This window comes from Arachis hypogaea, chromosome 4 (assembly GCF_003086295.3).
Source record: "Arachis hypogaea cultivar Tifrunner chromosome 4, arahy.Tifrunner.gnm2.J5K5, whole genome shotgun sequence".
In the NCBI taxonomy this organism is placed as follows: domain Eukaryota; kingdom Viridiplantae; phylum Streptophyta; class Magnoliopsida; order Fabales; family Fabaceae; genus Arachis; species Arachis hypogaea.
The window spans coordinates 107,381,143-107,404,648 of NC_092039.1; positions in this window are offsets into that span (position 1 = coordinate 107,381,143).

Genomic DNA, 23,506 nt, shown 5'->3' on the forward strand with positions numbered 1-23,506 from the left:
AATTCTTGTTCTTTACTCTCCTGTGGCAGAGATTCTTTTTCTTAAAAAAAAGAGCTCAAAACAACACTTAAAATAAAATTTCTCCTTACAAAATTGGATTTAAAACACTATATTTTTCTTATTAAATCGAGTTAAAAAAAATAGAACGCACATTTTCTCAACTAAATAAATCTCAAATAATTTAATTTTTCTAAAACTAAATCTTTTAAAATAACTTTTCAAATAAAATCTCAGATTTTATAAAATTTCGACAGCACTTCCTCTAAAATTCGGGTTTAGTCACCCTTTTTAGGTCCCAATCGAACCATTTTCAACCTCTTTTCAATCATTTCTAATAACTCAAACTAATTCCAATATCAGAAATCATTTTCGATAAATCAATAAAATTCATTCCCAATATCTCAAATTAATTCAAATGTGGATTTATTTTCAATAAATCAAATTAATACTGTTTAACTCAATAATTAGAATTTTCAACACTCCTAATCAATCAAGAAATCAAATACATATTCATCAAATTCAGTCACTCCAAACAATACTAAATTATTTACAAATATCTACTAGACTTCCATGGTATTCATAGTTTAAAACGGTTAATTTCAAAATAAAATTTTCTACCTTCGTGAGGAACTAAAATCCTCGAAAGTTCTAGAAAAACTTTTTGATTGAGCTGCTGAAGAAAAAAGCGTCAGAAATCGTGTGTGCTTTTTAGAACTCCAGTTAACCGAACTCAAAGGGGAGAGGAGCTACGTCACTGTCAACTTTCACCGATCAAAAGTGACGTTAATATGTAGAGGAGGAGAATACGAACACTTTTATCAAATTAAATTTTTGACTGAGATTACGAATCATAAGAAATCAGACTCAAAAGAGTTGAGATTCCAAGGTTTTCGTTCTTCTCACTCACGGCTTACTCTCTCTTTTTCTTTTTAGTTCAATTGGTGATTAAATTAATGAAGGGAAAAAGAAGATAAGTATGGATTGATAATATTATCTGAAGCTTTGTGGTTATCAAAGCTTCATTAGGTGTCATTTATATATATATGTGCTTTAGTTTTCTTTCTTTTTAGTTCCTTTAAAATCACATGACAAAAGGTCTTCGAAAAAGAATAATTACGTAATTATTTATAATAATAGATGCTATATAATTAGTAATTGCGTGAAAAGAAGAGATCATAATGCAAATTGTGGAGCATGATTCTTTCTTTATTTACTTCAAAATGGAGGATATGCAAAAATACCCAGTTCACATTCGCAACCAAATAGCCCAAATTCTTTTGGCACCACACATTAAAAATTAGAACAAATATTTAGGTCTCCCAGCAGTGATTCAGAGATCCAAGAAGGCTACTTTTAACTACATTAAGGATATAGTGATTCAGAAATTGAATCATTAGAAATGAGCTCTTTTATCTACTAGTGGCAGAGAAGTGTTAATTAAGGTTGTGCCCACGGTGATTCCTATTTACACTCTAAGCTATGTCAAACTACCATAAATTCTCCTTGAAGAAATTCAAAGAGCCATCCTACAATTTTGGTGGGGCCAAAAGGAGTCTAAACAGAGAATGTACTGGAATGGTTGGAGAATTACTTGGAGACCAAAGAATCAAGGAGGACTCAATTTCAAAGACCTTAAAGCCTTTAATCTGGCAATGTCAGCAAAGTAAAGATGGTGTCTACTCTCCAGGCCAAACTCTCTTATCAGTAAAGTTTACCAAAGTAAGTATTATCGAAATTCTGGTTTCCTAAGAGCAAAAATAGGTACAAAACCCTCCTAGAGTTAGTGTAGTATAATGGAAGGAAGGAAAGTCTTAGAGAAAGGAATTCTATGAGAAGTGGACAGAGGTCTATCTATTCAAATTAGGGAGGATTCATAGGTTAGAGACTATATAGCCATCACTCCTAATCTCTCTCAACATACAGAAGAAAGTCCAGAGAGAGTCCCGGACCTAATTCTACCTAATTGGTCATGGAATCAATCACTAATTTAATCAATATTCAGCCCAAAAATTGTTACAATGATCCTTAACACACAGAAACATGAAATTGAAGTTAGAGTTACCTAGATGAAAGGAAAAGTTGGTAGTTTCACTGTGAACTCGGGATACAGGATAAGCTTCCAACTTTTTTCACCCACCTTTGGAATACCTGCTAGAACAGTGCCAACACAAAGAATTATGGTCTAATTTGTGGAAAATAAACTGTCATTCAAAAATTAAGAATTGCCTTTGGAAGATTATGCATGAGGGACTACCTGTTCTTCAGAAGATCCAATCCCAAATTTAATCAGTGAACCCATTCTGCCGGCAGTGCAACAAAGTTGAGGAATCAACCTTTCATTGCTTTTGGGAGTGCACAGAATCGAAGGATATCTGGCAAGCAGCAAATCTGCCAATACCAGACCACCAAGAAAAAACCTGAAAATGATGGATGATACTGGAAAATGAGTTGAGAAGAAATAAAGCAACTAAAAAAAGAAGAGAGCTTGCAGTAAACATTACCTGGAAGTATTGGAAAGTCCGAAATGTTCTCATCTTTGAAGGTCATCAAATCCCCCTATCTGAGGTTTTGGCAGTAGCTCAAAGAGCTATGGAAGAGCGTCGAAGAATCTGAAAGACTCACTTTCCTTTTTCTTTTTTCTTACAATGAGATACGTATTAGATTTTTGGTGGATCTATCCGTTTTTTACCCTTGTCTGTAGTCTATTTTGGACCATCTATTTTCATTAATAAAAATCATATCCTACCATTGAAAAAGAAAAGGAAGACAAATTTGAGCAAAACTATGAACTTGTCTAGGGTAAAAGAATTAAAATAGTTGTTTGGAAAATTCATTATATGGCATTGGTTGAATTTTTGGTAGAGATTTTATAATATGATTTAGATAATTTATTATATGGCACTCTGACGATCGGATTTTCTATCGGTAAAGAAATTCACAAATATAATCGTGTTGTAAGTATAGCTTCTAAACCAATAGAAAATTCTTTCGTACAAACGTTTGGTTGTCACAAGTAACAAACCCAATAAAATTTATAAACCGAAGTATTCAAACCTCGGGTCGTCTTCTCAAGGAACACTATAAGAAAAAAGGCCTATGGCCACGCTTTTTTCTTGCCACGCTTCAAAAGCGTGGCCAAAAGTGGTCAATGGCCAGGCTTTTATGAGGGTGGCGATAGATTAGAGATTTGGCCACTTTTTTCTTGCCACGCTTTAAAAGCGTGGCGAAAAGGCTCAACGGCCACGCTTTTGTAATGGTGGCAATTGATTAGAGAAAAGGCCACGGTTTTTTTCTGCCATGCTTCAAAAGCGTGGCCATAGAGAGAAACAAGGACGTTTTAAAAGCGTGGCGACAAGGTTTCATTACGGCCACGCTTACAAAACGTGGCTATATGCTGGTACACTTTTGCCACACTTTAAAAGCGTGGCCATAAGTTTCTTTTCTGCCACGCTTCAAAAGCGTGGCCGTAGAGAGCAACAATAACATTTTAAAAGCGTGGCGAGAGGGCCTCAACCGATTGACCCAAACCCGGCTCCCAAACCCGGCTCCCAACCCTGCCCAAACCCGGCCCCCAACCCAGTCCCCAACCCTAATCTCTCTTTCCCCTTCGAAACCACTAACCCTAATCTCTCTTTCACCTTCGAAACTATGTACAGAGAGCTCCTCCCTTCGCCGTTCGCCGTTCGCCCTTCGCCTTCGCCCTTCGCCCTTCGCCGTTCGCCGTTCGCCTTCGCCTTGGCTCTTTCTTGTTCTTCTTCGAATCATTGTGGATCTCTCTGTTCACCTTCAAGCTCCAGCGAACATGGGCGACGGCAAGCTCCTCCCTCTTTTTCTCCTCCAAGCCCTCGAATTCCAAAGGTATGATTGATTTTCCTCTTTTTATTTTCTCGATTTTTCCGTTGTTTTTACTTTTAGGGCTTTCTCTGATTCGTTCTCTCTGATCGCATGTTCCTTCTTGGTTAAATGATAATGCTGAACACACGTTGCTTGCGATGCTATGGACGTACGTGGTTTTTTTTCTGGAATGACAAAGCCACAAAGGTGCACTCTATTCAGTATATTCTCCTATGATTTTCAACATCTTATGTTGACTGTTTGGACAGAAAGGGCCAAATCGGGCCAACCGGACCCATATTGGGCCCTTGGCCCAACCAAGCTCAACCCAAAACCCTTATTTAGCACACTCTCGCCTCTCTTAAACCTTGAAACTGCTGAAATGCAAGGAAAGGGGGAAGAACACTCTTCCAAAGTTCTAACCCTTACCTGATCTTCAAATCACCATAACTTTTGATCTGGAGTTTCGATTGCCGTACCATTTGCGGCCATGCATTCACTGCATCGAGCTCTAAAAAGCCCATATCTTTGTTCTTGAGGTAGGTCACGATTTCCCCTCTAAAATTCCACTCTTAATTTTGAAATTTTGGGTGAAAAATGTTGAAATTTGTGAGCTTTTGATGTTATAAGATCGAACTAGCTTGAAGGAGAGGCTTAATCTTGTCTCCTTAATCCTTGGGTGTGGTAAGATTCTCAACCCTAGTGAAATTTATTGGTTTATGATGTTTGGGTATTGAGTGGGTATGTTTGAATGTGGTATTATAGTTTAGGAAGTGTATACCTGTGTCTTGGAGCTTGATTGAAGTTTTGGAAAGCTTGGAAAAAGGGCTTTTGAGTGCTAAAAATCTATTCTTAGAGGTGTTGAAGCCTTGAGAGCTTGTGAAAAAGAGATTTGGAGGTGCTTCAGGTTGAGCGGGGAATCAGCCAAGGTATGATTTCGGTTTCCTGTATCTAAAATGTAATGTGATGTAAAAACTTAGGCTAGAGACCTGATAAATCCCAATTTTGTGGTTTATCTTGTGCTTAATTTAGAGAATTTTATCAACTTATCTCACATTTATTCAATGAAATAGCATGGTTTTATAATTCTCCCTTAATTTGTGCTTAAGAATGAAAACATGATGTTTAGGCCTTTAATTTGCTAATTTTAATTCACTTTAGTTCCATTCGATGCCTTGATATGTTTGTTGAGTGATTTTAGGTTCATAAGGAAAGTATTGGATGGAGAAGTGAAGAGAAAAGCATGCAAAGTAGAGAATACATAAAGAAATGAGCATTTGGAGAATTAAGGGCCACACGCACGCGTCATCCACGCGTACAGTGAGAAGAGATTTGCAAAGCCATGCGCATGCATCATCTACACGCACGCGTGAGGAGGAATTTGCCAGCAACGCGTGCGCATGGCGTGACGTCACTAAAGTGAATTCACTAGGGGCGATTTCTGAGCTTCCCAGGCCCAAATCCAACTCGTTTCTGAGGCTATTTCATGCAAAATTGAAGATTGGACAAATAGGAAGCAATTAGTTTTAGGTTAGCATTATGTAGGTTAGTTTTTTAGAGAGAGAAGCTCCGTCTTCTCTCTAGAATTAGAGTTCTTAGGTTAATTTGCATCTTAGATCTAGGTTTAATTTCTTGTTCTCATCTTGTTTCTTTTACAATTGCATGCTCTAGTAGTTTAACTCTCTTGTTTCTTCTCGTTAATTTCCTTTTTATGCCTCTTTTTATGTTGATGAATTCTTGTTGGATTTGAATTTTCTTCAATGCAATTTATGTTTCATGTTCCTTTTTTGTTGATCTGAGTTGTTAATCTTACTTTTCTTGCATTGGATAGTGGTAGATTTTATTATTTCTTGCAATTTATTATGCTTTCTTTTTATGCCTTCCAAGTGTTTTACAAAATGCTTGGTTGGATGTTAGAGTAGATTTTTTAGCATTCTTGGCTTGGAAAGAGGAATTAGGCAATCTTGAGTCACGAATAGCCAACTCATGTTGGTGATCTAAAGTTGTTAGCTAATATTGTTTCCATTAACGCTAATTTTTTGCTAATTCAATTAGTAAGTTGATTTGGACATTTGGATTGAGGTTAACTAGTCTTATTTGATGTTCTCTCGTGTGAAGATAATATTGTACCTTCTTCCATTGTTGGAGATGACTAAATAAGATAAGCTCTTGTTAATTATTGTTATGAGTGACTAGGATAGAAAGCCTTAGTTTTCAACCCTTGCCATGAATGTCTCTCTTTATTAATTGCTTTCTTTAATTGTTTTCTTTACATTTCTTGTCATTTATTTTCTCGTCCTTTTATCAAATCAAACCCCCATTGTTCCTTCATAGCCAATAATTGATCACTTTATTACAATTCCTTGTGAGACGACCCGAGGTTTGAATATTTCGGTTAATTCTTATTGGGGTTTGTACTTGTGACAACTAAATATTAAAATTTGATGTGAGAATTATTAGTTGGTTTGGACCTATGCTTACAACAAAGTACTTATTTTCTATAAGAGAAATTCTAAGCCAACCATAATTCTCACCATCAAGACCCTAAGATAGGATTTGGACCGTTGATGTTGTTGATTGGTTGAGATGAATTGTGTTGTTATGTATGTGGTTAGTGGATTTTGGATGTTTTAATGGTATGATGAATGAGAGACATGCACGTTTTGATATATGCTTAATGATTGGTTGAGATTAAATTGTGGGTGAAACCATGTTGATGGTGAGGATGATATTGATTGTATGTATTGATAGTTGATAGAAATGGTATTGTTGGAAATTGGGATGAGGAAAGATATATGACATGATATTGTGTTTGAAATTGAGTTATTTGATTGAGATTGGGTAAAATAGTGGATTGGTGGATTGTGAATTTGATAAAAATGTTAACATATGAGTTGAGGAGACTTGAGGTTGATTTTTGGTAAGTTTTGGTTGGTTTTGAAAAGCGTTAAAATTGGCTTGTTTTGAAAATAGAATTTTGTGGATTTGTATGAAATTGTGGTTTTTGGGTCAACTTTGACGGAGAACAACTTGCTCTCTGGATCCCAGATTTGTGTCAAACTTATTTAGAAATAAAATTGCATCCGATATGTTTATGCCGTTTGAATAACAGATGGAAAATAATTTGAAACAAAAAAGTTATACCCGTCGGAAGTTTAGGGTTTGGAAATGTAATTCTGCAACTTTTTAACTTAGTAAAATTTTTTGCAAGTCGTGCCCCCATGCGCACGCATGGCTGACGCACACGCGTCACTCTCAATTTTTACTCCCCCACGTGTGAGCCTAGCCGATGCGTACGCGTTGATGTATTGATGCAAGTGCCAGTAGAAAATCCAGAGAGTTGCGCTAGTTATTGGCTGGTTTTGTGCAAGGAGCACAAAACGCACCCACGCGTACGTGTGGCTGACACGCGCCGTCACTCCAACTCTCTGCTTCCACGCGTATGCATGAGAGACGTGCACGCGTGATCCCATTTTCACCAAAAATTGATTTTTGAGTTTTCAAAGCCGAATTTCAGACTTCTAAACCTCCATTCTCACCCTTTATGTCCTAAATCCTTATAGTATGCTTAGCGATGGAAAGAACCTAGGAAATATGGTAACTTGTGGATGAAGTAAGGGGAGAACTAATGATGAATTATGATTAAATATAATTGTATGGCGTGTTGATGATGATGGTGGAAGTGTTCTATATGCCATGAGCCGAAGGGCTGTAATTGTTAATTAATTGTGGCTGGTTATGGATTGCATTATGAGCCGAATGGCTGAGTTATTGCTGAATTATGGCTGAGCTATTATTGAATTATGGCTGACCGCGCCGGTACCTGGACAGTTATCCGAGCACTATATCTCGGGGGTTCCCATATGAGAATTTTGAAGGGCGACATCTCCATGGAGATGTGTCAGGTTGGCAGTTGAACCGACAATGTGATATCACATCCAGTAGGGCAGGCATTCATCATATGCATTTTCTATCTGTTTGTATGCTTTGGCTACTTGAATTGGCTTGCCTATTTGTATAACATGCTTATTTGCTATTTGAAATACTTACCATATATGCTTCTACTTGTGATTTACTTGCCTTGTATATAATTGTGAATTCTGCTGGGATTGAGGAGGTTCGGAAGGCGGTGGCAATGGGGTCGCATGGAGGATCGGTTGGTGAAGGCTGTGAGACAGCGGTGTTTGGCTAGAATAGAAATCCCCTAAGATAGATTACCCGGCTTATTTATGTTAAGGTTTACTGGTGCACAAAATTGCAATCACACTTGCAATTCCGCATAACTAACCAGCAAGTGCACTGGGTCGTCCAAGTAATACCTTACGTGAGTAAGGGTCGATCCCACGGAGATTGTCGGCTTGAAGCAAGCTATGGTTACCTTGTAACTCTTAGTCAAGAGATTATCAATGAAAGGGGTTTTGTTTGCAATAAAATAAAAGAACATGAAATAAAAGGTACTTGTGATTCAATAATGGAGAACAGGTTGGAGTTTTGGAGATGCTCTGTCATCTGAATCTCTGCTTTCCTACTGTCTTATTCTTCACGCACGCAAGGCTCCTTCCATGGCAAGCTGTGTGTAGGGTGTCACCATTGTCAATGGCTACTTCACATCCTCTCAGTGAAAATGGTCCATGTGCGCTGTCACCGCACGGCTAATCATCTGTCGATTCTCGATCATGTTGGAATAGAATCCAATGATCCGTTTGCGTCTGTCACTACGCCCAACACTCGCGAGTTTGAAGCTCGTCACAGTCATCCCCTCCCGGATCCTACTCAAAATACCACAGACAAGGTTTAGACTTTCCAGATCCCAAGAATGGCCGCCAATAATCCTAGCTTATACCATGAAGACTCCGATCTTTCGAAATGGAGGCTAAGAGATACACATTCAATCTAAGATAGAACAGAGGTGGTTGTCAGACACGCGTTCATAAGTTGAGAATGGTGATGAGTGTCACGAATCATCACATTCATCATGTTTAAGTGCGAATGAATATCTTAGAATGGAAGCAAGCGTGATTGAATGGAAAACATTGGTAATTGCATTAATCCATCGAGACACAGCAGAGCTCCTCACCCCCAACCATGGGGTTTAGAGACTCATGTCGTAGAAGATACAAATTCAGATGTAAAATGTCATGAGGTACAAAATAACTCTCCAAGAGTAGTTTTTATACTCAACTAGTAACCTAGGTTTACAAAAAATGAGTAAACTAAGATAGGTAGTGCAGAAATCCACTTCTTGGGCCCACTTGGTGTGTGCTTGGGATGAGCATTGAAGCTTTCACGTGCATAGGCTGTTCCTGGAGTTAAACACCAGTTTTTGTGCCAGTTTGGACGTTTAACTCCAACTTTTATGCCAGCTCTGGCGTTTTGACGTCAGAAAAGGGCAGAGAGCTGGCGTTTTGACACCAATATACATCATCAAAACTCGATCAAAGTATGAACTATTATATATTTCTGGAAAGCCCTGGATGTCTACTTTCCAACAAAATTGGAAGTGCGCCGTTTAGAGTTTTGTAGCTCCAGAAAATCCACTTCGAGTGCAGGGAGGTCAGAATCCAACAGCATTTGTAGTCCTTCTTCAGCCTCTGAATCAGATTTTTGCTCAGGTCCCTCAATTTCAGCCAGAAAATACCTGAAATCACAGGAAAACACACAAACTCATAGTAAAGTCCAGAAATATAATTTTTGCATAAAAACTAATAAAAGTATACTAAAAAGTGGCTAAATCCTACTAAAAACTATATGAAAATACCCCCAAAAAACGTATAAAATATCCACTCATCATTTACATAATTATGCGTATCTGTTTTAGTATGCCTTAAGATTGAATCTTGTGATGGATATGGAGCTTAGGATTGCCTTTGGCATCCCGGTGTCTTATATCCTACATCACTGGGCACTGTTACCATACTGAGAACCTCCGGTTCTTATACCATATCTCTGTTGTGTGTTTTCAGATGCAGGTAGCAACCCACCCCTGTGAGTTGTTTGATTGGTGATAGAAGCGGAGGACCAGATACTTCTTTTGAGTCTTTTGATTTATTTTGTATATGACTCTCTCTTTTGTATTTTGTTTTGTCTAAAGGCTTGTATTTGAGAGAACAAAACTTGTATAAGCTATTTTTACTGTCTGGTTTCTGTGTATATGGCTAGCCGGCTTAAACTCCGCGAGCCGTGGCTAGACTCTTATGATATTATACTATGATATTTGTTATACTGTAATTATTTCTTGTGTCTTAAGTTAGAAGCTTCGTTAGTACGTTTTGCGCTTTTCAAATCCTGTCTTTGAACTATATTCTTCGTCGGGCTTCTAGATTATACTATTCATTCTATATATATATATATTATATGTATGAGCTTAGAACTGTCGTAATCTCTGATTATCCTTTGCTTTACGACGCAAGGTAAAGCTTAGGCTAATTAGGGTGTTACGTTAAGAAAGTGATAAGGATAGAATTTGTGGCCAAAATTATCTTCTAAGGGATAATTATCAAGTGTGATAATTATTTAAACGCATGTGATTTAATTTATCCGATCAAATAATTATTTTACCAGTGTAAATGATACTTGTATATTAGGTTATCTCAGTTATAAATAAAACAGAAATAATATAAGCTTTTAACACTGAGGACAGTTATAGAATGTCAATGCATGAGGACTACATTAAAAAGTACTTATTAGTGGTGATTCTAATTTAAGTTATTCACTTGAATAATCTTTATTCTTCATTTAAAACATTCTAAAACAAAATGACAAAAAAAGGAAGGTATCTCAGGTTTGTAGCAATAAGAGTTTTGAAGATACTATATTTTTTACCTATGGAAATAATGTATCAATGGGGAAACTCTATAGCAGTTTAGCTTAGAACTCATCTGCAACCACAGTAGGTAATTTAATCAAGTCATTAATGTCTAAGTTTGGATTTGAATGAAAATATACACTACAAGAAACACGGAAGATAGCGGCAACAAATTGCCTGCGATTTTTTCATGAGCTGCAAATTGGCAACATAGCGGCGGTTGACATCCGATCTCTTCAATGTGACGCAGAATCGAATGGATTAGCGTCGAATCCATGAAGCACCGCCACCAACCCCAACCCTTTATCATGTACTTGATTACTTAGTGGTTGTGTTACCTAATCTGATCAGATTACCCAAAATCTAGAAAATTAGGAACCTGCGAAAGGAGAGTGGAAGCACGCAAACCCCTCTTCTCTGCTCTGCCGTTTGCCGCTGTGTCACCTTGGAATCACGTGGCTGCCAACCCATCCTCCTCTCAGTGCCATCGACCGTTCCCCTCTACTCTACAGTGCGTGAAACCCCTAATCCTTTCTCCATGGTGTGCAAAACCCACCCCTGTTCTCTGCTCTACCGTGTGCGTCTGTGCCATCTTTGAATCGCGTGGTTGCCCAGACATCCTCCTCTCACCATCCTCGACCGTACCCCTCTCCACCACCCCTTACTCCCTCTTCTATCATGTGCGATCTGAGCTATCTCGGCCTCTCCCCTAGTTCGTTCTTCCATCCAATTTGTTCCCTATTTTCATCAAAATTTTATATATCTTCTCGGTTCAGATTATGCTTTTAGGTTAATTTGATTTAGATTTTGTCTATATCTTCTATGAATTCAAGTTAATTGTTGCTGTATAGAGTTAAAGAATTTGAAGGTACCACTATTATGTTTTTGGGTTGGTCTGATGGAATCAAAACAGTTCTCTGCGTTGTTTTAACAATTGATATAAAGTATTGACATGTACCCTTTACCATTCAACAGCTCCAATTGATGGGTTTCCACTTTCAAATACTTAATAGCTGAGCTGTGGAATTGTGAATAGTGTAGAGGGACAAATTTTTTTACTCAAAAATTATCTAACAATTTCTCTTATTATGAAAAAATAATATGTGATGACAAGTGATGTGACTGGGATTGTTGTGCAGATCATGGTTAAGAGTCAAGTTTTGGCTGGTGGAATGGCTTGGGAACTTTTAAAAATGGTCTTAAGGGTGGTGTACACATTGTTAAGGCTGACCATGTTGCAGATATTGCTGGTAATACATGTTCCCTCTGAGATCACTACCCAAAATGAACCTTTTTTTGGTTCTCATTTGAATTTATATGCGTGTGGCTTTTGATATGACAATCTCAGTTGATTCATTTCAATATTATGGTCTTGATTTAGAGTTGAGTTCATTGAGGATGGATGTGCATAGTGGTATTATTATTTTGTAGTTGTTGTAGTTATTAGCAATGTTATTATTTTGATCACTACCTAAAATGAACCTTTTTAGTGGTTGGATTGGTCACCTGGACTTGCTTGTATTCATATTAGCTATTTGGTGACTAGAAATTTGTTCTATCATCTATCTCTATACTTCTGGTTTATGCTATACATTTGTTGGACATTACAATATATATATATATATAACCTTGAGTTCTAAGAATTTGGTAATGCATGAATTTAGAACATTAAAGTAGGGGTTAAGATGGGGTGATACATGACCTACATTGTTGTTGAAGTTTGCAGCAAGGCTGCTACTATTACAAAAGGAATTTAAGGTCCTAATCTTACTCTAAATAGCACTTAGATATAGTCCTAAAGGCTAGAACAAGTGCAGTTCAGATTCTGCTCTAGGGAGTTGCTATGGGATTATGCAGATAGATCTGCTGTTAAATTTCTACAACAATAAATCTGCTGTGTATGGCTTGGGAAAAATATGCAGATACAAGACCAGGTTTGGATGGCTAAATTGGGAATAAAATCTGTTTATAGTTGCATCTGGTTCAGGAGATGGGGCACAATGCAGTTCTAATCAAATAAAACTTGGAGTTCCAACAAAAATACAAGGCCTAGTGGCCAAGAAGAGCGGTCCTAAAACTATATATATACCCCACTACCAATTACACGATTTGATGAGCACAATATACCCAATCAGAGCCGTTGTTTTGTTTGGAAATGATGTTCAAATTTTTTTATGCACAATCATATATGAAATGGATACACAGTCTTATTGGATGGATTAATTTTTTGATATTTCTAATTGTTTGTTTTCTACAGGTTTATTTATGTCAAAAACTGGCACTTGTGAATGAGATGTACTTTTCTATAATCCTAGATCGTAAGTCTGCTGGTCCTGTAAGTATTCTGTACCGTTTGTTTAAATTTAATTTGCGTTATTTGCAGTGTTAAACCCTTGCAACTTCTTTATGGTATTTATGTAACTGAATTTCAATTCTTTCAACTTTTATTGGTTTTGCAGCTTGTCATTGCATGTAGTAAGGGAGGAACCAGCATTGAAGACCTTGCATAGAAATTCTCAGACATGATAAAAGCAATACTCTGTGTGATTTCACCATAAAATATATAGGTGCTACCGTGCTAGATATGAGTAAGTGAGACATCTACTTTGAAGTATCTTCTGCTTTTTTTGGCTTAAAATGGGGAGATTTATGATCTGGTTGTGTTTTCGTTAATCATGCCAATCTAGAATTAATCATATTTATTTTTCTTTTTTCTCCAGATTCCTCACCAGCCTATTATCATTACTATATTTTGACAACACCGGGCTCTCTGTTTCGTCCTGTCTGCCATATTTTCTCTCCATCTCTTCCTACATTGTGCGTGGTTCAAATCTACTATAGTTATAGGTTCCTGCCTCCATCACCTCTAACCTTCAAAGGTGCACACCCATCGTAGGTTCAGATCTGTTGGTGCATCATTTCTCCTACTTTTCTCATTTACTTCTGGTTTATTCTTTTTGGTTTGATTTGTTCTGAATTTTCTTTCTATGAACTTTGAAATTGATTTTGCTTGTTTTTTTGTATCCATTAATTGCTTTGCTTCATCAATGAAAGAAAAAAATAAGATCAATAGGGACCAACTGTACGTGCAGCATTTTTCACAGAACTATTATAATTACCATAAGCTACATTGAAGTTTGACATATGGGATACAGCAGGACAAGAAAGATACCATAGTTTGGCTCTTATATACTTTCGTGGTGCAGCAGCAGTAATTGTTATTTATGATATCTCAAGCATTGTAAGAATTTCAGCTTAGTTAATTTTAAAAGAATCCAACAATTCTAGTCTTAGTTTCTTACTAAAATTCATGAAAACTTTTCTAATATATATCTTACTTTTTTTGTTTTGTTTTTAATCCCAGGATATATTTGTTAAAGCCAAAAAATGGGTTGAAGAATTGCAAGTACATGGTAATGCCTTAGAATACTGGAAATAACAATTATTACAACAACCTCAATGTTCTTTTTTAACCCCAAAAACTCATTGTTGAAACTCATGCTTGTATCATGAGAAACTTTAACTTCAATTCAAAACCAGCCACTTATAAATCATTCACTATCCAAATTTATAATATTTACTCAACTTGATCTGTTGTTCCCTTTGAAAACTTTCCACTTTGTTCTTTCTCGTTTTTCTATTTGTACTAACAAAAGCAAGTTCAGATTCAAATGCTTATGCTTGTCTCAGTCTCACTTTAATAAAACTTTAACACTGTCTATAGGAAGCCATAAGTTTGTAATGGCATTGGTGGCAAACAAATTGGATTTGGAGCCAAATAGAGAGGTTGAAGTTGAGGTGTTGTTTACTCACTTTACAAGATCTAAACCCACGATCTTGACTGCATCATATTATTTTTGTTTCCACTTAAATGAATTAAAACTATTGCAGGAAGGGGAGCAATTTGCTCATGAGTGAAATGTTCTACATTGAAACATCTACGAAGACGGGTGATCAGAGAACATCAATGAGCTTTTCTATGAAATAGGTAAATAATGATGAAAATCATCTTCATTTTCATCTGATAGTGAGCTTAAAGTTTGTGTTTATATAACTGATTAGAGATATAAGTATGTGCTGCCTAGCTGCACAAGCAACGATTAGGAGAGTTAGTTCATAATATGTCCCACTTAGGTTTTTAGCCTTTCACGTTTTATCTTAATTCTTGCTGCATTAGTGCACATGTTCTGTACAACATAGACCATGGGCTAGAAACGAAATATATTTTTTGGGCTAATCTCCTTTACCATATTTTTATTATTAGAGAAATACTATGTTAGTTTAGCAAGAGATACTTTCTTTGAAACTATTTTCGAATCTTTGATACACTATGCCTTAACTGCTTGCTCTGCCCATGTATCTTAACAGTATTGCCATCTTCATTTGAACTTTTCATTTGACCAATTTCCTTATTATATTTAGAAATCTTCCATCGAAATTCTTCTCTGTCAGCTTACAGAGACTTATAATTATCACAAGTGAAATTAAAGAAAATAAAATAATTATAAATGACTAAAAGCTTATCCCTGATGTAAGATATGTTCTCTAACCCTTTTATATGTAGCCTTGTAGTTGTCACGTCATTGTACAAAAGTTGAAGTCTATTTTCTTCATGTTACCCTTTGTCTTATATATTTATCCTTTTGTTTGTACTATAGTACTTCCTGGAGACTCTAAGATTTGCAATAATCTGAATCTCTCTTATATGATATTACAAACACCATGCACAATAATGCCTTGTAGTTTAAAGGGAGCTACTTGCTATATTTATGTTACATTTCTTGTTTGAAGATATCATATTTATTGCTTATTATTTTATGTTTTATTACTATAGGTTGTTATATTTATGTTACATTTCCTGTTTGAAGATATCATATTTATTGCTTATTGTTTTCTATTTTATTACTACAGGCAATATTCTTCTGCTAAGAAACAACATAAATTTGAGTTCATATATTTCTGAAATCTCATAGGAGAAATTATTGTTATTGGTTGCAGAGCAATTAATTGTTACTTGCTAGATGAATCAAGTTGTTAGTGTATTATCTAATTTGGTTCTTTAATAGAGTCATTACTAAATTTGTTATTACTTTATTTGTGATATTTTAGTTATTTTTGGCTTGCTCTTATTTTTGTATTTGTCTAGATGTAGAAGCAATATAATTGTGTAGCTTTATGAAACCAACTTTTTTTAATATAAATGTAAAAATTGTAGGGGTTATAAACCTCTGCAATATACATTTTTTTTAAACTGCTTTCAGAATTGCAGCGGCTTACAAACCGTTGCAATTTTTTTTGAAAACCTGTTAAGCAAATTGTGACAGTTTTAAACCGCCGCAAATAATCTAATCCTATTTTGCGGCGGTTATGCCAGCGGTTCATTAGAACCGCCGCAAAATCATATTACCACCCCTAATAGGCGACATTTAACGAACCACTAAAATTTCGTTTCGCGACGGTTTAAAACCGCTGTAAATACCTATATGAACCGCCGCAATTTTTCGCTTCCTCTGTAGTGATAGCAGCTAAAGATTATTTTTAGCTGCATAAAAGTAAAATCATATAAGGCTTATGTTAATATTAAAATAAGTGAGTGTGCAATATTAATAATAGAAACACAAAGAACAAGTGAAAATTCACAGTAATTATTAACTATTTTGTAGAAGAATGTAAATAAAACTGCTTTAAAAATGAATTAGTGGTACCCTTTCAATACAAGTTTTATTATGATTAAGAATCATGACAATTTTAGAATGGGCATGCATGGGATGACAGCATTGAAGTAGTTAGTAGTAGTGATTCTATTGTAGATTAAACAGTGGAATAATCATTTTTAAGTTTTTAGAACAATGCAAACCAAAGAGTTAAAGAACAATACAATGGAAGCTGAGGTATGTAATAAAATGGAGTTTTGAATATTTTAAAATTTTTATTAAGTTGGATAAACCAAAGATGGCTTTACAAGGTTTTATTAAGTTGGATCAATTAAAAAGTACTTTTATCGATAAGTATATTTTTTAATAAAAGTTAATTTTTTTAGTAGTAAAAGAAACCAACCCTCGAGTTCAGCAAGGAGCCAGTTAATTGATAAAGAAAACACATTTGGTGCAAGAAAATTTTCAGAAAGTAGTGAGAATATGGAAGTGTTCCAAATTTGATCCAAGAGTCCATATATGAGCGAACGAGTAAATGGTTAAATTAGTCTCCGAAAGAATATTCATTTTTCAAATTAGTTTCCAAAATATTTTTTAATTAAATTTGTCTTTTAGAGATTTTAAGTTAGTCATTTTAATCCTTCCGTCACTTTCGTTGCTAATGACGTCAAAATTTATTGATGTGACACGTTAAGTGACATCACGGCACACACCTAGTGGTCTTAATTGACGACTAACATGATAAGTTTATAAAATTAAATCAAATAAACTCCAAATTGAGGAATTCCAATGCCTCAAGTTATCCCCTCAATTAGGTTTTGATTTGATCTAATTTCATAAACTTATCATGCTAAGAGACAATTAAGATTTCTATGTATGTGTTGTAGTATCATTTAACGTATTGTATTAACAACTTTTGATGTCACGAATAAAGAAAATGACAGAAGGACTAACGCAACTAATTTAAAATCTTTAAAAGACGAATTTGATTAAAAAAATCTTTTGGAGACTAATTTAGAGAATAAGTAATTATTTAGGACGAAATCGACCATTTACACATTTAGCAAATTATTTCAGAATTCATCTCCATAAGATATCTTTGGCAATAGGTATGACAAGTTAACTCGAATTGTTGGTATAGGCTTGCTTGGAGCATGTTTTATTGTTTGGTGTGTTTCACTGATGATTGGATTTTTGTGTGTTCTAAAATTTCACAATTGAAGTCTCGTTGCAAGTATAGTTTCTAAACCAACAATAATTCTTTCATACAAACATTTGTTTGTCACAAGTACAAACCCCTAAAATTAATAACCGAATTATTTAAATATCGGGTCGTTCTCCCTAGGAATTACAATAAAGTGTCTTGTTATTGGTTATGAGTTATCTTTTGGGGTTTTGATAAGAGACATGAAAGATAAATGACAAGGAAGTAAACTAATAGCTAAAAAGGTCTTGGCAAGGGTTGGTGGTCAAGAATCTCTATCCATATCACTAACCACAATATGAGAATTGGCAAGAATCAATCCCATTAAATCATCCTCTAACTAGTAAAGGAAAGTCAAATGAGCTATATAAATCCATGTCCATAAGTCCTAACTTTCCACTAATTCAATTAGTGAGAACTAGAATCAATGGCTCCCAATCATCAATTACTTAGACATTAGTAACTCAAGAGTTCCTAAGTTACCTCTCCAAACCAAAAGCATAAAATTCTACTCTAAAATCCAACCAAGCATTTTAGCAAATACTTGGAAGGCACAAAAGATAAACAACATGAATTGCAAGAATTAAAGAGAACTACAACTACAAAAGTAAGAGATCAACAATAGGAAATCAAAACAATTATGAAACAACAAAGAACTTACCAATTGCATTGAAGAAGAAATGTAGATCTACAAAAGAATTCATAAACTATAACAATACAAAGGAATTACAAGAGAAGAGGAATTCTACAACTACAAGAGAACAATTGAGGATGAAAGAGGAAAATTAAGAGAGAAGAAGAAGAAGTAGATCTAGATCTAAACCAAATCCTAATTCTAGAGAGAAGAGAAACTAACTCTAACTACTTCTAAAACTAAACTATGACTAATGATAAAAAGTATGTGAAGTATGTCACTCCCCCTTCAATCCTTGGGTTAAATAGCATCAGAAATGAGTTGGATTGGGCCCACAAGGCTTCTAAAATTGTTGGCCACGAGTTGCATTTTAAAAAGTCACGTGCAGCATCGGTGCGAACACGTACAGTGTGCGTACGCATCCCTATACATGATGCAACTATGGCAAATCTTATATCAATTCGAAGCCCCGGATGTTAGCTTTCCAACGCAACTAGAACCGCACCATGTGAACCTATATAGCTCAAGTTATGACCGATTAAGTGTGAAGAGGTCGGGCTTGACAGCTTTTGCGATTCCTTCATTTCTTCATGAGTTCTCCATTTCTTCATGCTTTTTCTTCATTCCCTCAAACCAATCTTTGCCTCCTAAACCTGAAATCACTTAACAAACATATCAAGGTATCTAATGGAATCAAGGTGAATTAAATTTAGCTATCTTAAGACCTAAAAAGCATGTTTCACATTCAAGCACAATTAAAGGAGAATTTATAAAACCATGCTATTTCATTGAATAAATGTGAGAAACGTTGACAAAACCCTCTAAATCCAACACAAGATAAACCCTAAAAATGGGGTTTATTATTGACAAGCTCATCTATCTCGACCCCATTTACTATACAATTGTGTTACAGAATGATATAAAAAATTCAGAAAAGAATGAGATATGAAAGATACAAAATGAAAAGAGAATTTTTAATAATACATTTAATATTTAAAAAAAAAAACATCTTTTCTTGATTTCCAGTGTTAAATGAAAGTTGACAACAACTAGATTTTACCAAATAACCAGCTAATAGATAAAGAAAACACATTTGCTACAAGAAGCTAGCCACAAGAAAGTGAGAATATGGCTATATCTTACTGTGATAATGACAATCTTAATGAGTGAAAAAACGATTCCACACAAAACTCACCGGCAAGTGTACCGGGTCGCATCAAGTAGTAATAACTCACAAGAGTGAGGTCGATCCCATAGGAATTGATGGATCAAGCAACTTTAGTGAGTGATTAGTTTAGTCAAGTTAACATTGGTGAATTGGATGAAATTGAAGCAATAGAATGTAAATTGCAGGAAATTTAGATCGCAGAATATAAATTGCAGAAGTTTAGATGACAAGAAATGTAAATTGCAGTAAATGTAAAGGGGATTGGGTGCTGGAAATTAAAAAGGCAGTAAATCAAAGCTTGGAACAAGTGACAGAATCTTAAATGACAAGGAAAGTAAATTGCATCAACGGAAAAGGGAATTGAGGTGCAGGGAAATTTAAATTGCTTAGAAATGTAAATCAAGCTCACAGCAAACTCATGTAAAATTTCAGAAAGGAAAACTTGCAAAAGAAGATTATCAGAACCTGAAATTGCATAAGCTAAAGTGAATTGCAACACTGAAATGTAAAGATGCAAAAAAAATAAAGTGTTTCAAAGAGAACTTTCTATTTTACTTCTACTCATACTCCTAATGCTCTCTAGCAGAGCCAACCTCCTTTCTAAAATGGAACAGATGCCTTTTTATAGGCTTTTACAAAAATGAAAATAAAATTAAAATTAAAAATAAATTAAAAAATGAAATTCCTAATCTAGCTTCTCTGTGTCTTGTGCCTTTAAGTGATGTCCATGAATTTTATTTGGTTTGGGCTTGAAGAAGAGTGGATTGATTTGGATTTGGCCTTGGATGAATTTGTATCAGGTGGGTCATGGTGTGTTTAGTGAGGCTCTAGTGGAACGCTCCGTTGGGTTAGTGAGCGTTGCGCTCACTTGCCTTGTGTGCTTCTCTTGTCCCAGGCTCCTTGGTGTAGCGCTCAGTTAGAATTGTGAACGTAGCGCTACACATGCTGCCTTGTTTCCCCCTTCGAGCCTTGGTTGCTCCCTTTGTGCCAATTTCCTCTTGGGGTAGCACTCAGTTTGGATCTTTGAACGTAGCGTTCTTTTGATGCCTTGGTCTCCTCTTCGAGCCTTGCTTGCTCCCCTTTGTGAGTGCTGCGCTTTGTTTTTCTTGCATTGGAAGCCCGAAAACGCTCAATTAAATGAGCGTAGCGTTCACTTTAACGAACGCTTGCCTTTGCATGGTTCATGGATAATTTCAACACTCATTGCCTATTGAATGCTAGCGTTCTATTTTATGAGCGCTCTTCCTTGCCTTTGGTGAGCGCTACGTTGCTTCATTTTAACGTTACATGCATTCTTTCGTAATGCCATATTTATTCAATGCATTCATTCACTTGGCATTAATGATTTAGTGCTTCATGCATGCATTCATTGTATTTTAATTAATAAAGCCAATTGCATTAGAAATGTATGGCTTTAATGAATAATGCTAATGCATTAACGTTAAAGCATTCATTCATTAATTCATTGGCTTTAATAATGTATTACATGCATGCTTGATTAGTAATGCCGTAAAGCTCATTCATTTAATTCATTCTAATTAAATGCATGCACTAGTTATTAAATCATGTATGCATACGGCATTAATAATCATATGCATGCTTTAGTTATTAATTCATGCATGCATAAAGCATTAATAATTGAATGCATGCATGCCTTAGTTATTAATGATAAATTTATGCATAAGGCATTAATGCATATGCCACGGCTTCATGGTCATGGGCCACGCTTTTAAAAGCGTGACCTAAGGTTTCTAAACGTGTTCAATCTTCAAAGCGTGCCCAAAATTTCTCTTTTCTTCTTTTTAGCTTATTTTGTGCTTTTTTCCTTCTTTTTCTTCTTATTTCCTACAAAGTTTATAAAATCAAAAGATCAAAGAAATATACCATTTAAGCACAAAAGAATGCAATATTTAAACACTAATCATCAATTTCTTGTATGAAAAAGTATAGAAAAATATGACATGATGACATGTCATCACAACACACCAAACTTAAACCTTGTTTGTCCCCAAGCAAGAAAAGAATCATGCAATAGAGATTGACAATCCAAGGTGAGAAGAATAGCAAGTTAATGTTCATGGTAAGCTAGTTTTCTATTCATGCTTCAATCACAAAAGAAATGTAAATAATCGATGCTTCTATATAGCTCATTTTATGAAATCTTTCCCTTTTGTTTCTTCCTTGAAACAAGTCTTTGATTTTCTCATTAGCTCCTCCTTTTGGCTGCTTTACCCCATGAGTTGATAACAAAGCTACGATTCTAAATGCTTTGTTTTCAAGTATTACCACTTGATACATAAGCACCACAAGCATTGATTTAGAGGACTTCATTAAGCTCATTTGTTTCTTTTCTTGACTCTCTAATCATTGATGCTCAGAGCCTTGAGCTTTGAGGGAGTGCATTTGCACTTGAGCCTAGCCTTGACTCTAAGTGTTTTATTTTCAAGCTTTTTGCTTGATACATAAACACCACAAGCACTTAACAAGGAAATTGTCATTGGTACTCAGAGCCTTCAGCTTTCTCATTCTTTCTGTTTTTCTTTTCTTGTCTTAACTGCATTTGCTTTTTCAAGGTTTTCATGATTTTAAAAACAAATTCATAAAATGTCCTAGATGAAAACTTCAATTAAATAAAATCCAATGCAATTGAGCAACAATTAATCATGCTAGCCTTCCAATTACTTGTATGCACATGCTAAGTTCTCCTTTAATTCCTTGTTTGTTTATGATCATGATACTTTACTAATTTGAACTTTACAAAACTCAAGTTGGTAGTCATAGTGGCATAGCAACATGTTACAGATCAAAATTCAGGCTATGCTTATTCATACACACATGTAAAAAGAGAAGATAAAGACAATCAAGCAATTTAAAGTGCTGGAAATAAATGAGAGGAAAAGGAACTATACAACCTTGTAATTCATCTTCTCTATTGTTGTCATTTTTCTCCCATTCTTCCCTTTCCCCTACCAACTTCAGCATGCTTGCTCATCCTCAAGCAACAATTAGAACAGTGGTGATGGGGCTAAGATGGATCATGAGTGTCTTACACAATGAAATGTTAGTAGTACATGTGTTTTAAGCAAGCAAAATTAAAGATAACCATGAAGGCACAGAGAAACAGAGACATTGTGATTGCAAAAATAAGAGGGTGTGCATGATACATAGCATAAAAAATAAGTGGCACACCAAACTTAGTGTGACACTTTCACTTAGAATTGATGCAAATATCCAGTAAAGATTGGAAGCAAATTTTGTTGCATAACAACACCAAACTTAGAATGCAATCACATATCCATTTATTTGAACTAAGACTAAACACAAGGTACTGTTATATGTTAAATACAATCACCAAGTCAAGAATCTGTCACGAATAAGGATCTCTTGGTGATGTATTAACAAAAACAGTTAATAAAAGAAAGCATTAAGAACAAGGAAATGACTAAAACAAAGAGAAAACTAAAATTGTCTAACTAAAAGAAAGATAACACTGCAAAGGGCCTTATGATTATGCAGACAAGTGGTGTTGCTGAATGAATTGCATAGAAAAATAAGTGGCACACCAAACTTAGAATCTTAGTGTGTCACTTCCATGTAGAATTGATTCAATCATCCAAAGGGATTGAAAACAAATTTTTGCAGGGCAACACCAAACTTAGAATGTAACCATATGCTGATTTATTGAAATTTAAACAAAGCTGACAGGGAAAATAAACAAAGCAAAGGAACGAAATGTTACCTAAGTTGGGTTGCCTCCCAACAAGAACTCTTTTAGTGTCATTAGCTTGACATGTTGTTCTTCACTTTCTTCCTCTTCTTCCAGTTTGTTAAGAGGAATGACCTCAAGGGAAGAGATGAACCAGCTAGTGTCCCCCTGTCTTGGCCTCTCCTCAGCAAGCTTCCTTTTGTTAATGGCTGGATTGAGCTTGCTTGCTGGATCAGGGGTAGGATCGGTGCTCTTGTTAGTTGCCTTCACTTCTTGGATATCAAGACTTGGTGGTTGTGTGATTGTTGGAGCGATTTCTTCATTAAGAGCCTCTTGAATTGGTGGTTCCATGAGCCCTTCCTTTATGCACTTCTCTGATTCACTTAAGTATGATTTCTCTTGATTGACTTCCCCACTTTCTTGCTCTTTCACTTCCTCCTTTGCACTCAACATTTGACTTAATAGTACTTCCATGTTTTTGAGGGAGTTCTCTTGGTCATT